This window comes from Schistocerca piceifrons, chromosome 4, assembly GCF_021461385.2.
Source record: "Schistocerca piceifrons isolate TAMUIC-IGC-003096 chromosome 4, iqSchPice1.1, whole genome shotgun sequence".
NCBI classification, from domain to species: domain Eukaryota; kingdom Metazoa; phylum Arthropoda; class Insecta; order Orthoptera; family Acrididae; genus Schistocerca; species Schistocerca piceifrons.
The window spans coordinates 4,628,918-4,649,994 of NC_060141.1; the positions used below are offsets into that span (position 1 = coordinate 4,628,918).

At 40.4% G+C, this 21,077-nt stretch overlaps 1 protein-coding gene across 1 annotated transcript in view; it reads left to right on the forward strand.

The window, feature by feature from the left end:
* LOC124795177 (nuclear pore complex protein Nup205-like) overlaps positions 1-21,077 on the forward strand; it is a 295,244-nt gene that overhangs the window by 126,287 nt on the left and 147,880 nt on the right. The window lies entirely within an intron of this gene.

Consider the following 21,077-nt stretch of genomic DNA (forward strand, 5'->3'; position numbering starts at 1 on the left):
GAAGGAGGAGGAGGAGGAGGAGGAGGAGGGAAAGGGGGGGGGGGGAGGAAAGGAAAAAAAAAATAGTTAATAGGGCAATTGTAAACCACAAGAAACAGGTTGCCATACACAAAATGAAAGGATTGTGTAGATTGTTAAATTCTTAAGGTAAAATATAACAAGAAGATTCAAAAGATTCTGAACCAGTGAAGCTATGAAATTGGCAAATAATGGCTTTTATATACATATAAAACTGATCAAACGTTTTACAACACTTTCACAACTTGCATTTTTTGTTGTTGTAAACCTCTGTATCAATACTCTCTTGAGCACATGAAATGAAAAGCAAACTCTTAGTTCAGTTGAGTACGTTGTCTCCCCCTCCTGTCATGAACAGGAGAGTGCAGCTTATGTACATTGTTATGTCTATCAGCATACCTCAGAGACTCATTTCAGGCTCAGACTGTGTGCTCATTGTCACCTCACATCAGAAGGGGTATCAGCATGGGAAGGTGCCTACACACCACTGTGACGTTATTTGGTTTTTCAACAGCTGTTTATGTGAGACTAAAAATTGATGATCTCCCTCCTAATGATTGCCTGCAGTCAACACCACCAGCTGGTGAACATTGCTTACAAATTATGATTCACAAGTATCCCGAGGAGAATGCACAGAATTGTGTGCTTTCGTTGTGGAGACCATTGATTGAGTTGTTTTGACGCAGCCAACACACACCCAGACAGCACACAACTGTCGGTGAAGAAGGTGGACAAGGGAACAGCCAGAATGGAACGTTTTTTTTTTTTTTTTTTTTTTTTTTTTTTTTTTTTTTTTTTTTTTTTTTTTTTTTTTTTAAAAAGGCCCTGGTAAATTGATGTGTAGTCCCATGGGTCCAACAGGGAAGTAGCCAGTCACAATTTGGATCTTTATCATGTACTGACGCCATTGGGTGTAATGTAGGTTTGTCTTTTGATTCGCTCTAAAGCTAACCTTTCAGTTATGCTTAGTCTTTAAAAATGACAAAAGCAAGAACAAGCTATGTCCACCATGTGAACAGCCTCCTCCTACAGGCAGGAGTTGACTGAATGAACGGGTTGCAGTATCTGCTGACATAATCCAACTGAGCATGCTTATGACCTGTTGAAACTGTAGCAAAGTGTTTCTGTAGATCACGTGGACGAGGATCATAATATGGTGCAATGTGAAGGGGGGGGACCTGTATTGATTCAATATTGAATGTTACCTATCAGCACATTTGTTTCACGGATGTGCACTTTTGAAGAACTGCCTTTATATTTTGGCTATTATTTTGTTTTTATTTTGCAGTAAGGCTATTTTTTAAAGTTTACACAAGGCTTATTTCCCTGCTCCCCTTTAATTCAAATCCACATAAATTTGAAGGAATGCAGGCGATGGAAAACATTTTTTTGAGTGGTTTAGAATAACGACTGAAGCTATAAAGGAAACAATTTTTGTGTTTCAGAAAAGGTAAATACATTGGGTAAGTAAAAACTTGGTGACAACATAAATAATTGAGGGAATACATGCTACCATTTTTAGATACAGGAAAAGCCGTTTTAATACAATCTCTATATTATGAAGAGAGTAATAGGGACTTTCTGTGTTTACGGAGGCTTAGTGGGAATAATTAAAATTGCTGCTCACAGTCTGGCCCCAGCAGCCAGAGACTGTCATATTGTGTGTGTGTGTGTGTGTGTGTGTGTGTGTGTGTGTGTGTGTGTGTGTTGCCGATAAAGATCTTTATGGCCGAAAGTTTATTTTCTGGCAGTCTAGTTCTTGTGCATACCTGTGACTCAGCATCTCCACTATATGATAAGTAGCAACTATCCTTTTCATAATATTGTCATATTTTCCATTGTTTAGTAACTGAAATAAGAAATAATTGAGCTGTGTGTTAAGAAGGGTGAAACAGAGGGTTGAAGTTTCTGTTTAATATTATTTAATAGGAATGAAGAGATGAAAGAAAAATTTGCTACTGTATAAAAGTGAACCTCTTACACATTTATGTCCCTGCTTGTTGGGCGCCATAGGATACTAATAATCATAGTGTTGTACATTCTAAGATACTGAATATTTGTTTAGATTTTGGGGGATACAGAGCTATGCTCAGAAGGTATGCGGTTCAGGTCAAAAGCCCTGCACACCGTGCATGTGCAACCGTTTCTGCTGCATGATCATTGTGAAATTCATGTCAGTTGTGAGTGAGACGTTGGGGGTGTGACGGTTGTGTATGTGATTACTGATTTGTCTGGCTGTGTCAAGAGTAATTCAGTTTTAAAATGGAAGGTAAAATGGGGTCAGGTCGCATTACGTGTAATGTCAATGTTCCTACATCAAAATTGATTCGCTACACGGATAGAATCCGACAGAAATTTACAATGCTTTGAGGGAGGTGTGTGGGAAGAGTGCAGTGAATTGTAGCACAGTATCATGGTGGGCTGTTCATTTCTGTGAAGGTCGGTTAAGCACTGAGGACAACCCAAGAAGTGGAAGGCATCAGCTGCAATGGACTATGCCTTTCACGTTACTATTAATGACATTATGAGAGACGATTGATGTAAAACATGAGGAAATTGCGTATGAAGTAAGAATGTCAGTTAGACGAGAAAAATTGCTACGTGTCCTCGGAGTCTTTTGTGGCGGCACGACTGGATAAAATCTTCTCGGTTTTCAAGCCGCGTCAACTCCAGTAAAAGTCTTGAGCTTTTGATGACTAGTTCTGCCATCATTGTCAGGGGTAAAACTACTGACTGCTGGGGCCGGCACTATTTCCCACTTATACACCCACGATTATGGCCGCTGGTACCAGTCGGAGGGGGCCGAAATGATGCGTGCGCAGGAGGCAGGTCGGGAAGCTCCTCCGCAGACCGAGTGATGTCAGGTGGTGTGGTGGGCCAGCACCACGTTTGAAACTGCCACTCCTGCCTCCCTACAAGTGTTGAACATCCTCCGTTGCTTCGTTTTGACTTCCAAAGCCCGTCCCCATGCCCTACTCAGTGTGTAGCCCTGGTTTCTGTTGAAATTGTTGCTGTTCATTCCAATCTCAGTCGCCTCATTTATAACGGAGTTCCAGTATGTTGATGCATAAGCCAAGACTCTCGTGTTCTCAAATTGTATTTTGTACCTGTTTTTGAGGCAATGCTCAGCTGTGCCCATCTTGTCAGGTTTCCTTTGCTTGATGTGTCTCTTGTGCTCGGTACAGCACTCCGCAAATGTGCAAATTATCTGGCCTATATTGATGCTGCTGCACTTGCAAGGGACACCGTACATGTCGGGCACACAAAGAGCTGTGTTGTCTTTAACAGGGTGCGACGTATCTTGTATCTTGGGGGCGGGCTGGAGCACTGGTCTCAATCCGTGTCTCTGAAGTACACGTCCTGACTTGGTGCTGGTTGCCCTATAGCAGGCTCATCCAAGAATTGCGCCCGGGGGGCGCTCCCGCACCCCGCGGGCGCAAGACAGTATAGTTCAGCGCCCCGTCCGCGACCGTGTGTCGCTAGTGTCGGCATAGGAGAGAGAGAGAGAGAGAGAGAGAGAGAGAGAGAGAGAGAGAGAGACTGCACAGCACTGCTCTGCGCTGGACTGTCCTGCGGTCAGATCTAACCTAAACAAAGTATTCTATTTTAGAATTAATTTTATGTAAGGGATATAGAGCTTCCTTGTTACTGGTTGTAGTTACAAGTAAGTATTTTTTGTTATACTTCGTGCTACAATTTTTTGTATCCCTTTTCAGAGTTTAGAAATCGGATCCTTAGTTTTCTGTTTTGTACGTAATAATTTTAACTGACCAAGTTTGAAAACTTACTAAAATAGAATTAAGGTTATAAAACTCTTTTAATTCTTACAGTCAACATTGTTAAAGAAGACAATTAACATTTTACACTTTGTCTTTTTCGAGGAAACGATTTTGTCTAGGCTCGGTACAATATTCCGTGAGACTGCTAACCTCAAAGAATTGATTAAATTTTTATCACCATAGAATGAACGGTTATTAGTTTTAGCAAGCTTCAAAAGAGAGAAAAAGCGCTGACAAATATACGTGGAACAAAACATTGAGAGAACTTTGGCCGCGTGCTTGTGCAAAAGAGGATATTTCTCTCGTGGAAGACAGCTGTAAAAGTCATCCAAAGTTTTACACATAAGAAAGCGGTCCTTCAGGCGGATATGGCACTGTAGGTCAATCAGCTCTAGTTCAAGCACTTGTGAGACGTCCACTGGCCGAAGGGAAAACGGGCGAACAAATATATCTATCGGCTGGCGTTCGGGCGGTCCGCACGGCCAGCTAAGTGGCAGGGCTCGGCCACTGCAGCAACGTACGAATTCGCCCGGGGCGCTGGCCGCGGGCGATCGCGGGCGCTAGCGCCGCAGGGGCACAGTTTGGACGAGCCTGCCCTATAGTATGGCAGGAAAACTGCTGACTTTGCTTCTTCTACTGATTCACGAGGCGTCCTGCTTCAGTGACACCTGATAGCATTTGCAATTTCTCTTCTGCTGTAGCGATTCCCCTTAACATGTACCTCAAGTGCTGCAACTCAGATTGTAGCTGGTAGTCATCAGAAATAACTTTGGCTCTGTGTATTAACATGTTCAGGACCGCTTTCTTGTGTACAGGGTGGCGAAAGCTACTGGAGTGCAAATATCAATCGTTGTGCATTGGTTTCCTTTACACTGAACGACAAAGCTGGCCTCCTGCCTTCCGCTCAACTAAAACATCTAAGAACGGTAGCTTGCTATCCTTCACCATCTCGATGGTAAATTTAATGTTGGGATGGACACAGTTTATGTGATACACGAACTGCTGCTGTGTATTTTCACCGTGAGGTTATATCAGGAAGGTGTCATCAGTGTACAAGACCTATTCAGAAAGTAGGGAATGTTTCCGTCTGGTGCCACTAGGTGCACACTGATCACATGTATTTTGGCATGTGCCTGTTCGGCAGCTCAGTCGGCATCCATCTGTGACAGCAGGAACGTCTGTGCATCTGGTTTTTTCGATATTGGAATTTGAAATGTGCGCTGCAATCTAAAATCCCTCCAGTTGTGAGATGTGGCCTGTGACATGGTTTTTGTTGGCAAAAACCTAAAAAGTATAGAAATTTATCGTGAACTGTGCGAAGTGTACGGAAAGAACGCAATGAATGAATGTTCTGCCGGGAAATGGTGCATTCGATTTAAAAATGGCCGAACCAACGAACACGATGAAGAGAATAGTGGACGCCTGAGCTCTGTGACTGACGATCTGGTCGCTAAAGTTGACGAAACGATTCGTAAAAACCGTCGCTTCCCAATAATGGAGATTTCGCTTTCTTTTTCACAAGTTTCACAGACTTTGTTGTTTGAAATTGTCACTCAAAAGCTAGGCTACCACAAATTTTGTGCACGATGGGTGCCCAAAATGCTTAAAGAGCACCGTAAAGAACAGTGAATGGGGGCAATGTTGACATTTCTGGAGGCCTACCACAAACCTCGTGATTCATTACTGGATCGAATCGCGACTGGTGATGAGACTTGGGTGAAACACGTCAGTTGCGAGACAACATTACCCTCCTTGGAGTGGGGGCACAAAAGGTCCCCCCCAAAAAACAAGAAAATGTTTGCAAACCTTGTTAGCAAGGAAGTTGATGGCAACAGTGTTTTGGGATAGGCAAGGTGTGCTTCTTGTTGATTTTCTCGAACATGGAGAAACAATAAATTCTGTCCAGTACTGTCAAACTCTGCACAGCCTTAGAAGAGCAGTTCAAAACAAACGCTGAGGAAAGCTGACGTCCACTCACTGACTGAAGTCTCAGGCGGCAGAATTTTACGACGAAAGTATTTCAAATCTTGTCCATTGCTGTGATAAGTGCCTCAATGTGTTTGGTAACTATGTGGAAAAGTAGTATGTCGGTCACTCTTTCAGATGCATATAATAAAATGTATTTCTTGTACTTAATTTTTTTTAATACCAGAATGTTCCATACTTTCTGAATGGCTCTCTTACCTAAGGAAGCAAGATGTATGCGACACCACAGAGTTCAGAGCCTACTCCTCAAAGTGCACCAACCCTCAGGGGCTCACCATTTTTTTTGCCGAGTACGGGCTAGGCTATCCTGACATTCTTGAGTTGGGGAACGGTAAGAGCCGCCGGTCCTCTGCCACCGTAAGCTCTGGGCACGCTTCAGCGACAACCGTGTAGCGTGGCAGTGGAACGTTGTGAGTCACAGGGCATGGGGATCTTGGCTCGACTGCCTGGATCGCAAGGATGGAATAAACCTCTATAAAGAAAACCTCAATCTCGAGGTTTTCTGCGTGCTGATTAGATGCGTGGCTGTTGAGGTGGAACAGTCATTAGTGGGCAACCTCTGGGGAACCTGCCGCACGCCAGTTGTATGAGGCTTAGTCAGTCACACGGGGCTCTGTCTTGAGTGGACCCTTATTTCCCTACCTGCTCATGGGACGGAGATGGAACCTTTGAAATCTTCTTCTTCTCCTCCCGGCGGGAAGGGTGTACTATCGGGGAGTACTCACACCCAATCATCAAAAAGAATGAGGGAGGCTAGTCCTCCTGATAATAAAGATTGTTTGTTAGAATGAAGGAGGAGAAGCAGCGGAGACATGAGACAAATTATGGAAGAATATGACCATTCCAAATTAATATAAAAATTTCGTACTACTACTTTTTGATCTCATGCTTGAGAAACTGGAGCGTATAAATGAAATGTGAAACTATTTCCTAACAAAAACTTTTTGCTTGTAACAGGCCGAACATGCATTTGATATTGATACTTCGTGAATTATATTCTGTTGTATTAAAAAAAAAGTGACCGTTTTTGCCAAAACAGTCTCATTTATTAGCTGCAATATTAGGCAGGCCTATTTCGTTTTATCTTGCAGACCATGACAAAATCCACGTAATCAGATCAAGAAACCACACCAGATTTGGGTACTATTTGTATTAACAGCTATTTCAGTATTAGACTAAAACATTTTGTTTTTTCATGTAGCAAAACGTTTGAAGAAGTATGATGAGGTAATAGATTCTTTTGCAGAAAGGAAAGCATGCCATGTAAAGCTGTAGCATGGTTAGAGAGGGGGAAAAATGCTAGGACTTAAGGATTGAAGAAATGTGTGTTGTCTTGCTTTTAACTTGTCTTTATTGGTTTCTTGTATCCTATATTGAGTTTTATATTACACAAAAAAAAGCAAGTTGTTAGCTAATAGACAATAAAAAGTGCAAATTTTCCTATGAGTTATTGTTCTCCAGGTTACAAATAATTCCATCCAATATTACATGTGAGGTTTTTTTATTAAAAAAAAGAGGGGGGGGGGGGGCTGAATGTCAAATTGGCCAACTGGGTGCAGGAGAGGCCCACAGGACATTTTAATTTCCACTGCTCTGAATATAGTTTGGTGGCATCCATTACATTACAAAATATTATACGTTTGAATTCCACAGAGCGAAATACAATGACGTTGCGATAGGAGAATGCTGTGTAAGAGGTGTGGCACTGCTCTTTGGCACACTTAAGACCAAATAACATGTTTTACATTTCTCCAAACACACGTTTTCTATATCAGACTTTTCAGAAAGATGTGCACTACAAAATGAACATATTTTTGAAAAGTCTATTTTTTAAAATTTTTGGCATCCTATCTATCTCAAATGCTCGAGGGAGGAGGGGGTGGGGGGTGGGGCACCACTATCCGGTGCTGATGCGCAGAGCAGTCTGAGTTGTAGTGGGAAGGTGGATAGCCTCCGTGTGATGACCCGTGTTTACATTTAGTGATTTTGCTGTTTCCTCTTCGTTTATTGCTCTCACGTCACATGAAAATAAAACGGATTTCTGCGGCCGGGAGCTATCAAGTGAATTAAAATACATGCACGTAATTATGGAAGGCTAAAATATGTTATTAGATTAAAATTTTATTTTATTTCCACTTTCTGACAGTCAAGCATTAATCGCCTTGCAGAACAATGAAGTTATTTTTGCCAGTTTGCTAAAGAAATTTGACTTTTATTAATCTTTTCCACTGAGGCAGTCAATTTATTCGAAATGAAGTGTTTAATTCTGCACTGTTGGCTAGTTTCAACTGTTCACTGCATTCCAAAAGATCATCTTTTCATCTTCTAGCATTTACGGCATTATGCCATAATAAAGAACCAAACATGAGATAACACAGTACTGGTACCACAACACTACCTGTCTGCTACTACTATACCATAACCTTAAAGTTGAAGGCAGGTCCAGCCTAATTAGGCAAGAGAATGATTAACATTCTTGTTAAAGAAATTAGATCTGAGTAACTTCAACAGACAAACACAACCTGTCTGCTTGTCTCTGTGTATGTGCGGATGGATATGTGTGTGTGTGTGCGAGTGTATAACTGTCCTTTTTTCCCCCTAAGGTAAGTCTTTCCGCTCCCGGGATTGGAATGACTCCTTACCCTCTCCCTTAAAACCCACATCCTTTCGTCTTTCCCTCTCCTTCCCTTTTTCCTGATGAGGCAACAGTTTGTTGCGAAAGCTTGAATTTCGTGTGTATGTTTGTGTTTGTTTGTGTGTCTATCGACCTGCCAGCGCTTTTGTTCGGTAAGTCACCTCATCTTTGTTTTTATATATAATTTTTCCCACGTGGAATGTTTCCCTCTATTATATTGACATCTGTGTTTTTAGATATACAACCTATACTTTGCCACACGCGAGTGCAATGAACTCTGACACCTGCATATGTTCACGGTTAAGATGGGAAGCTGACAGAGCAGGGCAGACTATTTGCATAAATATAACAGATAACAGAACACAATATTACTTTCAGGACTTATTCAAACTGAATAAGTTTTATAACATTACTGTTAATATTCACTGCAGAATCATAAATTGGACACAGGTTAAGGAATATTTTTCAAAGACTTTCCTAGTTGACATAAAATTATAAATGTAGTTCACTGCAAAATTATCAACTGGTCACAGTTTAAGTCTCTCTCAGTTATTGACTATTATTTAAAAAAGAAAGTTAATTGGAATTCACTAGCAGGCTACTTCTCACTGTCTTTTGAATAAAGAAATTATTTTTCTCATAAATAGTGGTCTTTCTATTTGTTATCTAGCATTAGCACAGTAGACAAACTGTGGATCCTGTTATACTATTAATATGCACTTCCAATACACAAGAGAGACAAACATTTAGCAAATATGAATATATAACTATCCACTATTGCAGTTTTCCACTTTTACTGCAGTGAGACACAATGTTGACAAATTTACAAGAAACTGACTCACCTTTTGAAATTTGTTGCAGGCAGCACTATGATCATTAACTAAGCAAAACTTTACGAGCCTCAGTTTTAAGAACTTTTAATCTTTCTACAGCAAATTGTCTTTATTACTACAGTCTTCTGCCTTCAAATAAATTATTAAATAGGTGTCTCTGAAATTTCACAGAACTACATTTGCTACCTCCCCCAATTTCACTGAATCCACTGTAAATCTGAATATTCCCTTCTTACCAAAGATCAAACAACAAATTATTTGGCTTTGAGGCTTTCATTTTTTCCACAAAGTAGGACACTCAGTAATCATAATTCAAATGGAGAGGAACCTGAGAGGTGTTGTGATAAGGAAAAATTCAAGGTAGGTACATGAATTCAGTTATAAGTTACCTTATATTTTTGCACAGTAAAACATCTAAAAAGCTGATCCTTCACTGTACATTATTATAGCATTCCGATACAGTGATTGCGCAATGTGGTGGCAACTGCATGTTGGTAGGTGGATTTGCAGGCAGAATTGCTGGACTCTGTCCCTTCTTGGTGGCGATGATGGATACCAATTCCAGAATTGTTCCAGCTATTTATCCATCCATCTGAGGCATTGGAAAGTGGCAGAAAAAACCTCTCTTGGAACCAGCACAATATACAACTTTTACTTGGCGGTGCACAGTTTAGTAGCTTGTCCCCGACTGACTCTTGGTTCCACCTTTTCTACCTAGCCCAACCACAATTTGCGCGCGCTACACAGTTCTTTTCCCGAGGGAAACCACAAGACGTTTTACATACAAAATAACTAAGAACCCTAAGTGAGGATCAGCAGTTTGCATAACAGCAACCAAACACATTAAATAAACAGAACATTTGCATATATTGACATTTCTACAAAAAAATTATTCACACAGAAATTACAATTATACACAGTAAGTTTTGCTCCCTCCAAATGAGACAAAGAATTTAAATGACAGATATACTACATTGCATAGAATCAAACCACGGCATCAAAGTTTGAACAAAGAAAGGAGTATACAATTTTATGTTATCGATTCAAACACATTTACAGATACTCAGTGTTATAACATTAAACCAAAGCAAAAGGCATAATAAATCCATACAGCATTAGAGCTATGGTGTTACAGTACTCCAAGAAAATTTACATGCGAATCTGGACATATGAATATGCACTGTAAGCCGAATTATGCATTTTAGTATGGTTCATGAAATTCCGATGCTCTTGGAGTGTCCTCTGATGTCTTGTTTCTTTTATGACGCAATGTAAGATCTTTTAATGTTTTACATGTGCGAACATATGGGCTTCCTGTGTCATTGTAGCTGCACAAGCGCGGTGACGCCTGTTATCTGGCACTCTTTGGCAATTGCTGAAGTAAACGTATTTCTAACAGGTCGTGGGAAAATATTGCAAATGGTTGTTCGAAGAGCGTTACTTTCAAAGTAAATTTCCTTTTATGCAAGCTGAATGATGTGTAACAATGTACGATGAATTTCTTAAACCACAGAGCATTTGACTTTCATTTAAAAATCAACTCTTTGAGGATGACCATTTAGAAAAGTTTGAACCCAGAAGATCTGACATTTATGTTGTTATTAAAAATCTTACTGTCTCATTTGTGTGATGTATCTTAAAGTGTAACATGCACAAAAAAGATCAATATTATATATGGAAGCTTAGCTTCTCTTGCAACTTATAGATATTTGAGACCACCATTATATGTGAAAAGCTTTGATTTTCTTGTAGCAACACTATGTATATGTATATTAACTTTTCCATTTTGGGTATAAGCGCTACTTAACAGTGATATTGCTATTGGCTATCATCGGCAGGCGAGATCACATGACATGAGCTATGACTGATTTACAAAAGCACATTTAAATCTCGATTTCAGTGCTTCGGAAAGTAACATGCAGTGTTCGGTGGAATTCAAATTTATACTTTCGTAATACGAAAATATGCAGTGTACATTTTGCTGCACATCAAAGATCTTTCCAAATCTCTTTTTTTTTATAATGAGTTTGTTTTTCTAAAGGGCCATGAAATTCTACGCCGGTGTATAAAACCATAACCATTCAAATGATTGATAAGTTTTACAGTTACGATGAAAAGTATACTGTCATTTGACATGGAAAAAGGGTATTTTCACCTGGTAGAAAATGTGTTTTTAACTGGGAAATCCTGGGCCGTTTGCTGGGTTCCAGGGCACATAGGCTTCCAGGGAAACGAACTCGCTGATGCTGCTGCTGAGGACGCTTGCTCCCTTCCTCCTCCTGCTCGCTGTTCAGTGCCTCTGCGGGCTGTCACTTCATTTGTGGCCAGGAAGACCATATGTTGGTCGGAGTCTCAGTGGCTGGAAGTGAGAAATAATAAACTGTATTCCATTAAGTCTTTAGTGCAACCGTGGATTAGCTCCTTCTGCTCGTGATGATGTGAAGAAGTAGCCCTTTCTCAGCTCAGAGTGGGACATTGGCCATTGACGCATAGATTCCTCTTACGTTGGGAGGAGCCCACAGCATGTCAGAGATGCAGGACTCGGGTGTCAGTATGACATATTTTAACTGAATGTGTTTTATATGGTGACCTGAGGGTTGAACTGGGTCTCCCACAGGATTTTCCCTCTATTTTAATTGATAACGAGACGAGTGTTGTTCGTGTCTTAAGATTTTGTGTTGTGTCTGGAATTCTTCCCAAAAATACTGGGTATGAGATCTTAATGTGTCACTGAGTTGCTGGGTCACATATTATTTCTAAGTCATCATCCAGCCACAGTTATTTGTCCCTTTTTTAACAGTATCTTTACAGGTATTTTATCCATGATTTTATTTAGTTATCCCACTGTGTCTTGCTGGTATTTTATTATGGGCTTTTCTGAAGCTCACCTTGTTGGGGTTGCTTTGATTCCTGTGATAGGATCAAACGTAGTTTTCCAGTTTATTGATCTCTTTCCTTCATCATCATCATCATCATCATCATCAAAGTGCTCCTTGGAGGAATTTGCGACTGCATGAGACAGTAGCGAGCCCATTGCTGTGCCATCTGTCATTTCATAATATTTGTCAGGGTACAAGAAGTACGTTGTTGTTAGAACATGACGGAACAACGTGACAATTCCAGGTGGAAACTGTTGAGCCAAAAGATCCAGCATGTCTTGTACTGGCCTCCTTGTAAAAAGTGACACCATGTCCAGAATAACTGTTACGTCATTTCGATGTATTTTCATTTTTCTTGAGCATTTCAACTTATGTCAGCGTGTTTACAACATGATGTTCACAGTGACCCTGTTTTGGCACTAATAATTCTGCAAGATGTTTTGCCAGTCTGTAGTAGGCGAGCAGATTGCATTAACTGTAGGCCTAAGAAGAGTGTGTTTCTTATGTATCTTCGGCAGCCTATAGTCTGGGAGGTCTGGTGACGTGAGGCATTAATTTCTTCACCACTTCATATGGTAAACCAGATTATTTTAATAACTTCCCTATCTTCCTGACTATGGCCTGTTTCTGATCACGACTAACCTTCCGGTACCCTTCATCTACTGATAAATTTAGCATCTTCAGGTGGTAGTCTTCAGTAGCCGACAAAGGAAATGCCACCTTCGTTCTAAGCACTGGCTTTCCTGCCGTACTGTGGGGCAACGAGCAGCAAGTTAGGACGTGTTTTTCATGACATGTGGCTTGAGACCAGTGTTCTAGCTAAGAGATATGTTGCTCCCCGTTAAAGACAACATAGCTCTTCGTGTCCCTGGCGAGTGCAGCAGCATCTATATACACCAGACAATTCACACAGTTGCAGAGCATTGTACTGAACACAAGAGACATTTTAAGCAAATGGAGCTTGACAAGTTGGCCATAGCGGAGCATTGCCTCGAAAATGGACACACAATTAAATTTAAGGACACAAGAGTCTGGGCTCATGCATCAACATACTGAGACTCCGTTATAAAAGAGGTGATTGAGATTAAAATGAACAGTAACAATTTCAACCGAGACCAGGGCTACACACGGAGTAGAGGATGGAGGAAGGCTTTGGAAATTGAAAGGAAGCAATGGTGGATGCTTAACACTTGTAGGGAGGCTGGGGCAGCAGTTTCAAACGTGGTGCCAGCCCCTCACGCCACCTGCCGGTCACTCGATCGCACGATGGGCCAGAGTTGCTGTGTGCTGCCCAACTTGGCTTCAACGCACACATTGTTTTGGCCCTCTATGATCAGTGCCAGTGGCTGTAATCGTAGGTATATAAGCGGGAAATAGTGCCAACCCCAGCAGTCAGAAGTTTTACTCCTGTTGACAATGGTGGAGCTAGTCATTGAAAGCTCAAGAATTTTATTTGAATTGACACACATTGAAAACCAAGACGATTTTATCCAGAAACGTTGCTGCCAGAAGGTTTCCCCATGATCTGAGTGAAGAGCAGTAAGGAGGTTGCAGAAGAATTCTTCAGCTTTATTGAACAGAAGGAGAAAATATTTTGAAAAGGATTGTTGCATTTGATGAAACCTGGAATACAAGATTTTGAACCAGAACTGAAGTTGTTGCCACAATGGAAAGGTCCTGACCCTCCACGCCTGGAAAAAAAAAAAAAAAAATCCACCACCAACAGTCAAAGGTGAAACTGATAAGTTTTTGCATATGACATAATGGGGCCATAGCTACAAATAGTACCCCAGGGGATGTCTGTAATAGGCATGTACTACAAGGTGTTTTTGCAAAAGGTTTTGCTCCCAAAAATTCATCAAAGAAGGCCTGACGTTCTTGCAGCTGGTGTCCTCATGCAAGACCACATATTGCCCTACCAGCAAGAGAAATGCTTGACAAATATGGATGGGAAATACTTCCTCATCCACCATACAGTCCTGATATGAGCCCACCAGACTTTGATTTGTTTTCCAAATTGAAGGAACAACTCCATGGAAAACATTTTGATGGAGCTGATGAAGCCTCCAGTGAGGTGACTGAAGTAATCAGACAGCTCAACAATGAAATGGAGATTATATTGAAGGCCTGTAAATGTATTTTGTAAAATAAATTATTTTCTTCAATTCTATATTTCAGTGTGCAGAACTTGGGTGAAATGACCCTCATATGTAGAAGAAATAGAGATCTTTCACTCTGTGGAGACACTGAAACAAATGTGATGTACAGATATCCACATGAAGTCTCCTTGATTACCAAAGGCAATTAAAAAGTAATTATGAGATTTAGGTTGTTGCAGTTTGCAGCCTCATGTAACTAAAAAAATTAATACACTTCTACTTGGTCTCTTTTCATAACCCATAACTTGTGTAGATGGTTGTCAGTCTCTACCTGTGTGCGCACAAACACCTCTGCAGTGATGCAGACTGTTCCAGCCACAGTTCTTATGCCAAGGTCACATACAGATGAGTCATACACAGTATGTTCCACATAGCCCCAGAGGAAGAAATCTGGAGGGGATACGTCTGGAGATTGCAGTTGATCCATCACATCCTGTCTATTGCTGTGGATATGTTCAGTCCAGGAAGCCATGAACATGTATCCTCCAGTAATGTGATGCAGTCCTGGTGGTAGATCACATTTGGCTGGAGAAGAAGCAGCTGAGGGACAACAAAGTTCAGATAGTCAGTTTCTGTTAACGTTTGCTTGATTAAGAAAAATGGTCTCATCTGTGCTACCTTTCATCAGTGCACGCCACACATTCACTTTTACACTATCTCCGATAAGTTCCTGGAAACAGTGTGGGTTTTCTGAACCCCAGATGCAAGTGCTGTGCCTATTAACCTTCCCACGTGTGTGGAAGGTTGCTTCATCAGAGGATGAAACATTTTGTATACAGTTGGCTTTGCCTAACCCGATTCAGCACCTTAATAGCAAATACATGGCAAAGGTGAAAGTCATCTTGGTTCAATTCTTGCACAATTTGGAATCTGAAAGGCTAAAAGTGAAGTCATTGATGCAGCATCTTGTAAATTGGTGAATGAGGGATGTTTCACTCTTGTGATGCTCTGCAAACTGACTGTGATGGGCTTCTTTGGAAGGTCTCTCTGGTGTGCTCTGCCATTTTATCAGATGCTCATTTTCTGCCATAACATGACTATCTGCTTACACTCCCAGGGGCTGGGAACTTGTCATACCGAGCCTTAATTGTCGTAATGCCTGGTGGCTCCCTTTGAAATTCACGTCGGAAAAATCTTGTGACAGCAAAGAGCGATTTCTTTTCCATGTGACATACCGTGTATTGGAGTGTCTTGGGGAGTAGACATTTCTGGTAATTATTTTGAGTTATTTTATTTATTTTTATTCACCCAGAGATCATCTAACAATGATATAGTACTTGTTGTGGTAATACAACAAAACTAAGAAGCTCAGTATACACAGAATACAAGCTCTCAGAGGATAGGACAGGTGATTGATGGTAGCCTTGAGGAAGATACTGTCCTGGCATTTGCCTGAAGTGTTGTAGGAAAAACAAGAGAAAACCAAAATGAGAATGGCTTTGCACAGTGAACTTCAACCTCCTGAATGTGAGGTTAATGTCTTTACAGCTTGTGACGAAGCAAGCTGGGATATTTTTACTTCCCCTCTTGTTTTGCCGTCTGACAAATTAAAAATTCATTCTTCAATTTTAACAAGTTAACATTAACATACGTGAATATTATCTGCATTTCCATAAAAGAGAAATGTTGGCCCCTCAGTTTTAAAGAAGATAACACCAGGTCTAATTTCAAGCTTAGTTTTATGTATATAATTGATTTTCTAATAATTGATTTTCTAATTTTAACTATTTCTAGTTAGTATCTTCTGTTATTGGGTGAAATCAGTAATCGTTTTGTAACTTAAATTCTATTGTTGACTTATTAACAAATATAGATTCTGTACTAGTTATAAGCATTTGGAGGAACAACTAAAAGTATTCTTAAAGTATTTATTTGGCTCTGTTCAAAAACATGTTAGCAAAGCCAGACCTTAATTAATTCCAAAGTAATTAACAGTTTTGTCAGAAGTATTGTTTAAGTAACTATACTTGTTAATTTCATCATTTAAACAAATAATTTGGCCTAACTCTTGAAGTAGAAGAAACTGTTAAAAAGCCGTAATTTTTTGATGCATTGAGTTAATTTAATAAGTTAAGTTTTAATTGTAATTTCTGTAAATTTAACTTTAAACATTGCATAGTTTCAGTACCTATTATTGTGATGATATGTAAGGGCCCAATTTTTGGTCCCAAGACAGTCAGTCCATGACCAAGTTTCAGACGAGGATTGTGTGTTGGTTAGAACGACGACAGTGCATCAACTTAACAGCGAAATAAATGTTACACTAATAGGCCATGTGTTAAAGCAATGACAGCATCTATTCCATACATACTTGATTATTCCGAAAAAACTGTGAATTTGTGGTTATGTTTTTACTGCTCATTAATGTTCAACAGTAAACTATTGTAGCAGTATGTGGATGTTCACCTGCAAACTATTAATGAGGCTTATGGAAAGTTAAACAATAATGCATTGGCCATATTAAATGTGTATATGAGGGGTTGTGAAAAATGAAAGTAAACATCTGTGAAACGTAACTGTGCACCTGTCGACTACATTATTTACTGTAGTCATTGTTCAAATTACAAACCCTATTTTTCAGCCAGTGTAGCAACGCAGTACATTGACGCTGAGGACAACAAACGAAGAAATAAAAGTAGGTGAACCGCTACAAGCTGAAGTACCTCATACAGTTGGTACCTGTGTACAATGTTTTTAGATTTGCATACAACCAGGGGACCCATGGGAAACTTTCGCACTTCTATAGTTTTAAATCAAGAATTTATGATTCAAGGGGTGTGAGGAAAGTAATGACTGTTTTTTTTATCTATCAGAGTTTTTATTTTTTCAAACAACAATATTGTCCCCTTGAAAGTATTTCTCTTCTTCCCTTCAGCAGCTGTAGACTGGTGGAGTCGTCAATCCCAGTCTTGATAGTAGTGATGAGAGGCTTCCCGTGGTAGGGTCTTTAACATGTCACTCACATTCTTTTGAATGTTCTCGAGAGTCCCAAAATATATCCGTTTAAGACATTTGTCAATTTTGGGAAAAGAAAACGTCACGAGGTCTCAAATCATTGAATAGGGGGTGTGGAACAACAGGAATATCTTTCGCGGTCAAAAATTCCCTGAGTCTCACGTGGATGTCTTTGTAAAACACTTGGCTGGCATTTGTCCTGTGGGAATAAATTATTTATGCATGATACCCCGACTGTCAGAAAAGCAAATCGGCATTGTTTTGATCTTTGATTTGCTCATTCGAGCTTGCTTTGCCTGAGATGATGTCCGATTGTGCCACTTCTCACTTTGCCACCTTATCTCAGGATCGTAATAAAAAATGCAGCATTCATCACCTGTGGTCACATGAATGAACCACTCGTGCTCATTGTCAATCCTCTCAAGATTATCAACACATGTTTCATTGATTGCCCTTCTGCTCGGTTGTGAGGTTTTGCGGCATAATTTTGGCCAAAACTGTGGTCAAAATTTGATGTACAGTGAAAGTGTTTAACAGGTCATCCACCGTGCTTATTGTTAAACATCAGTGTGATCTCACAAGAGCATACACCTGTTTGTTGTTTTTTGAAGTTTGAAGTCTCCCTGAGAGAGGCTCATCTTCACCATGTTCTCTGCCTTCCAAAAATGATTTGTGCCAGTGAAACACTTGTGCTCTTGATATAAGGAATGTTCCCCATAGGCCTGTTTCTCAATTTTTCAAAGCTCACACTCACAGATTCGCCGAGTTTAGCACAAAAATTGATGGCATAATGTTCCTCTAAATTCTGCTGTTCCATTCTCGTAGCATACAATAAAAACACAACTTGAGTGATGGCCCTTTCGAAAATCATGTGATGGCTGTATGGAGCTGAAACCCATACTGAGTATCTGGAAGGGATGAACACACTGGTCTGCACTAGAAGAACAGCAAAGCATTGTCAGATCGCACACGGTGTCGTCAGTCTTATTACTTTTCTCACACACATTTCCATACACATAATTTTAAACAAAATTCTTTACAGAGCACTACACTTCCTTGTTGTGAACAATACTTGACGTCAGAATGTAATGTTCGTGTACTTTTTGTTTTTTATTTTTTTAAAGGATATAAAAAAGTTAGTTGATCTAGTCACCAGTGAAAAGGCTGCATACAATTGATCACGACCCAAGACGGGATTTGGTAAATACAGTCCCAGTATTTGAAGTGTTTGTCCCTGTGATTTGTTTGTAGCGATTGCAAATGCAGTTTTAATAGACAACTGTCTACTTGTCAGTTGAAAAGGCATGTTTGTTTGTGTTAAATTTATCCATGGTATTACAACAGTTTTCCCAGTGTCAATGAGCTGAATATTAATCGGAAATAAGTTGAGTTGTTTTACAACCATGTGTGATCCATTGACTAAGCCCTGTCTAGTGTTCAGGTTTCTTATCAGCAGCGCAATAATGTTTTTCTTTAGTATAAGTTAATGTGGTGGTAATCCTGATGGATCTAATCAGTGTAAGAATTCTACAGGACGTTTGTCATTTTGGAAAATATGTTCGTTTAGAAAAGTCAGTTTGTATGTTTGGCAGAGATGGACTATGATAGTGGTCATGGTTATTGTCTGACAGTGCTGTATGCAAATTGTCCAGTTAAGAAGTATTTTAAAACAAATAAAATAATCCAGAATCAAATTCACCCTTTTTCTGAGTCTCTCAAGGACATTTTTGTAAAACAATTGGTTGACAGTGTGTCCTGGATGAACAAATTCTTTATGCATCATATCCCAAGTGTCAAAAAAGCAAATCAGTCCTTCCCCCAGGCTGTGGCCAAGCCATGTCTCCACAATATCCTTTCTCTTCAGTAGAGCACTTGCCTGCAAAAGGCAAAGGTCCCGAGTTCGAGAGTCTCGGTCTGGCACACAATTTTAATCTTCCAGGAAGTTTCAAATAAAATACTACTTGTAATAAGGTAATATGAAAAAGGAGTCAGTTATTCATGAATAATCACTGAGCTTCATAAAGTACAGGTATGATGCCCTTTTGCCTGTGGTAAGTTAAAAGTCTCTTTTATGTTACAATTTTCCACAAATAGTAAGTTTTAGTGCAAAATCGATATGTGATATCAGAAGCCGGTTAGAAAACCTTTCTAGCGATACATGATACATCCCTGTATGATTAGTATGTGGTGAGAAAAAGGGGTATTGACTTGAGAAATAATATATATTGATTCACATTATCGCCGCACACAGTTAGGATACCCACTGATGTCTTCTGACAATGAAGATGCTGCTGTGCCCCTTGCACTAACTTCAATCTGTTCGGGAAACTAACACAAGGGCTGCAAACATCCAACTACGCTCCATGTAAATCTTCCTGTCCTTTCTTTGACCACCTGAATGTTCGCCTCACCTCATTAGCTGAGCGGTCAGCACAACGCAAATGCCATGCAATGGGGCCCGGATTCGATTCCGGCTGGGTTGGAGGTTTTCTCCTCTCAGGGACGTTGTGTTGTCTTCATCATCATCATCATCATCATCATCATAATATCGTCCCCACCAACATGCAACTCGCCAAATTGGCGTCAACTCAAAAGACTTGTACCAGGTGTCAGGTCTACCCGACGGGAGGGCCTAGCCACATGACATTTCATTTTACCATCTGAATAACTGAGTCCGCATCCACCCCAGGATGAGTGATGATGTACTCAGGAGAATGATGGTACATTACTATCATGCAATTTAGAACTTGACATTTGATTTTCTTGTGAAAGCAATGAACTGTGAATATGTATTGAAATGAAACAGGGTGTTGTAGTTATCCCCTTTCATTATCAACCACTTATCTCAGTCTTCCAAGTAGTCTATATTTGTGTAGTATGAATTACTTATGAAAAATGTCTTAGCTGCCTTCTTGAAGAGATACATATTAGTAATCTAGCTGCCTTCTTGAACAAATATATATTAGTAATCTCGTTCATTTCCTTGGCCAGTGTATTACGCAATCCTATTCCATAACAGAAAATGTTGTTTTAAGTTTTTTGTTTCTTTTTCCTTGGCAAATGTTAGCCCAAACTGGCTCTTGTTCCATGATTATGTATTGAACCACTAGTGAAATACTTGGTAGTGTTTTCCCTGATAAGTGCTGCAGATTGGTAGATAGAGGTACTCACTCGGTGCAGGAAGGATGGCCAGTTTTTAGACGCAAGGGTGGTTTGATAAGTCTGGTAAAAAAGTGAGAAAAAAATGTTGTTATATGAGATATGCTGTTGGTCTAGTGATCCCCCAGGTATTTCATCCCATTGGAGAAATAGATTATGTCAAACTCTGCAAAATACTTGTTGACTGCAACTATCACTGCCTCATTAATTGAAACTTTCTTCCCAGCAAGCCGTTGTTTCAAGTCAAGGAATGGGAAGAAGTGAGTTGAATAGGGCAGATGAGGAACCAGTTCAAAGCCCAACTCGAGCACTTTCGCCATTGTTATCGCTGATGTATGGGACCCGCCAGGTTAGCCGAGAGCACTAACGCGCTGCTCCCTGGACTCGGGTAGGCATGCCGGCCCCGGATTGAATCCGCCCAGCGTATTAACGATGGGGGCCGGTGTGCTGGCCAGCCTGAATGTGTTTTTTAGGCAGTTTTCCACATCCCCCTAGGTGAATACCAGGCTGGTCCCCATGTCCCGCCTCAGTTACACGGCTCGCAGACATCTGAACACTTTCGCACTGTTTCATGGATTACACTCATTGCAGACAGTTGGGGTACACTAATTCCATCCCTGGAGGTACGGGGTGGTGGCAGGAAGGGCACTTGGCTACCCCTTACACTAACATTG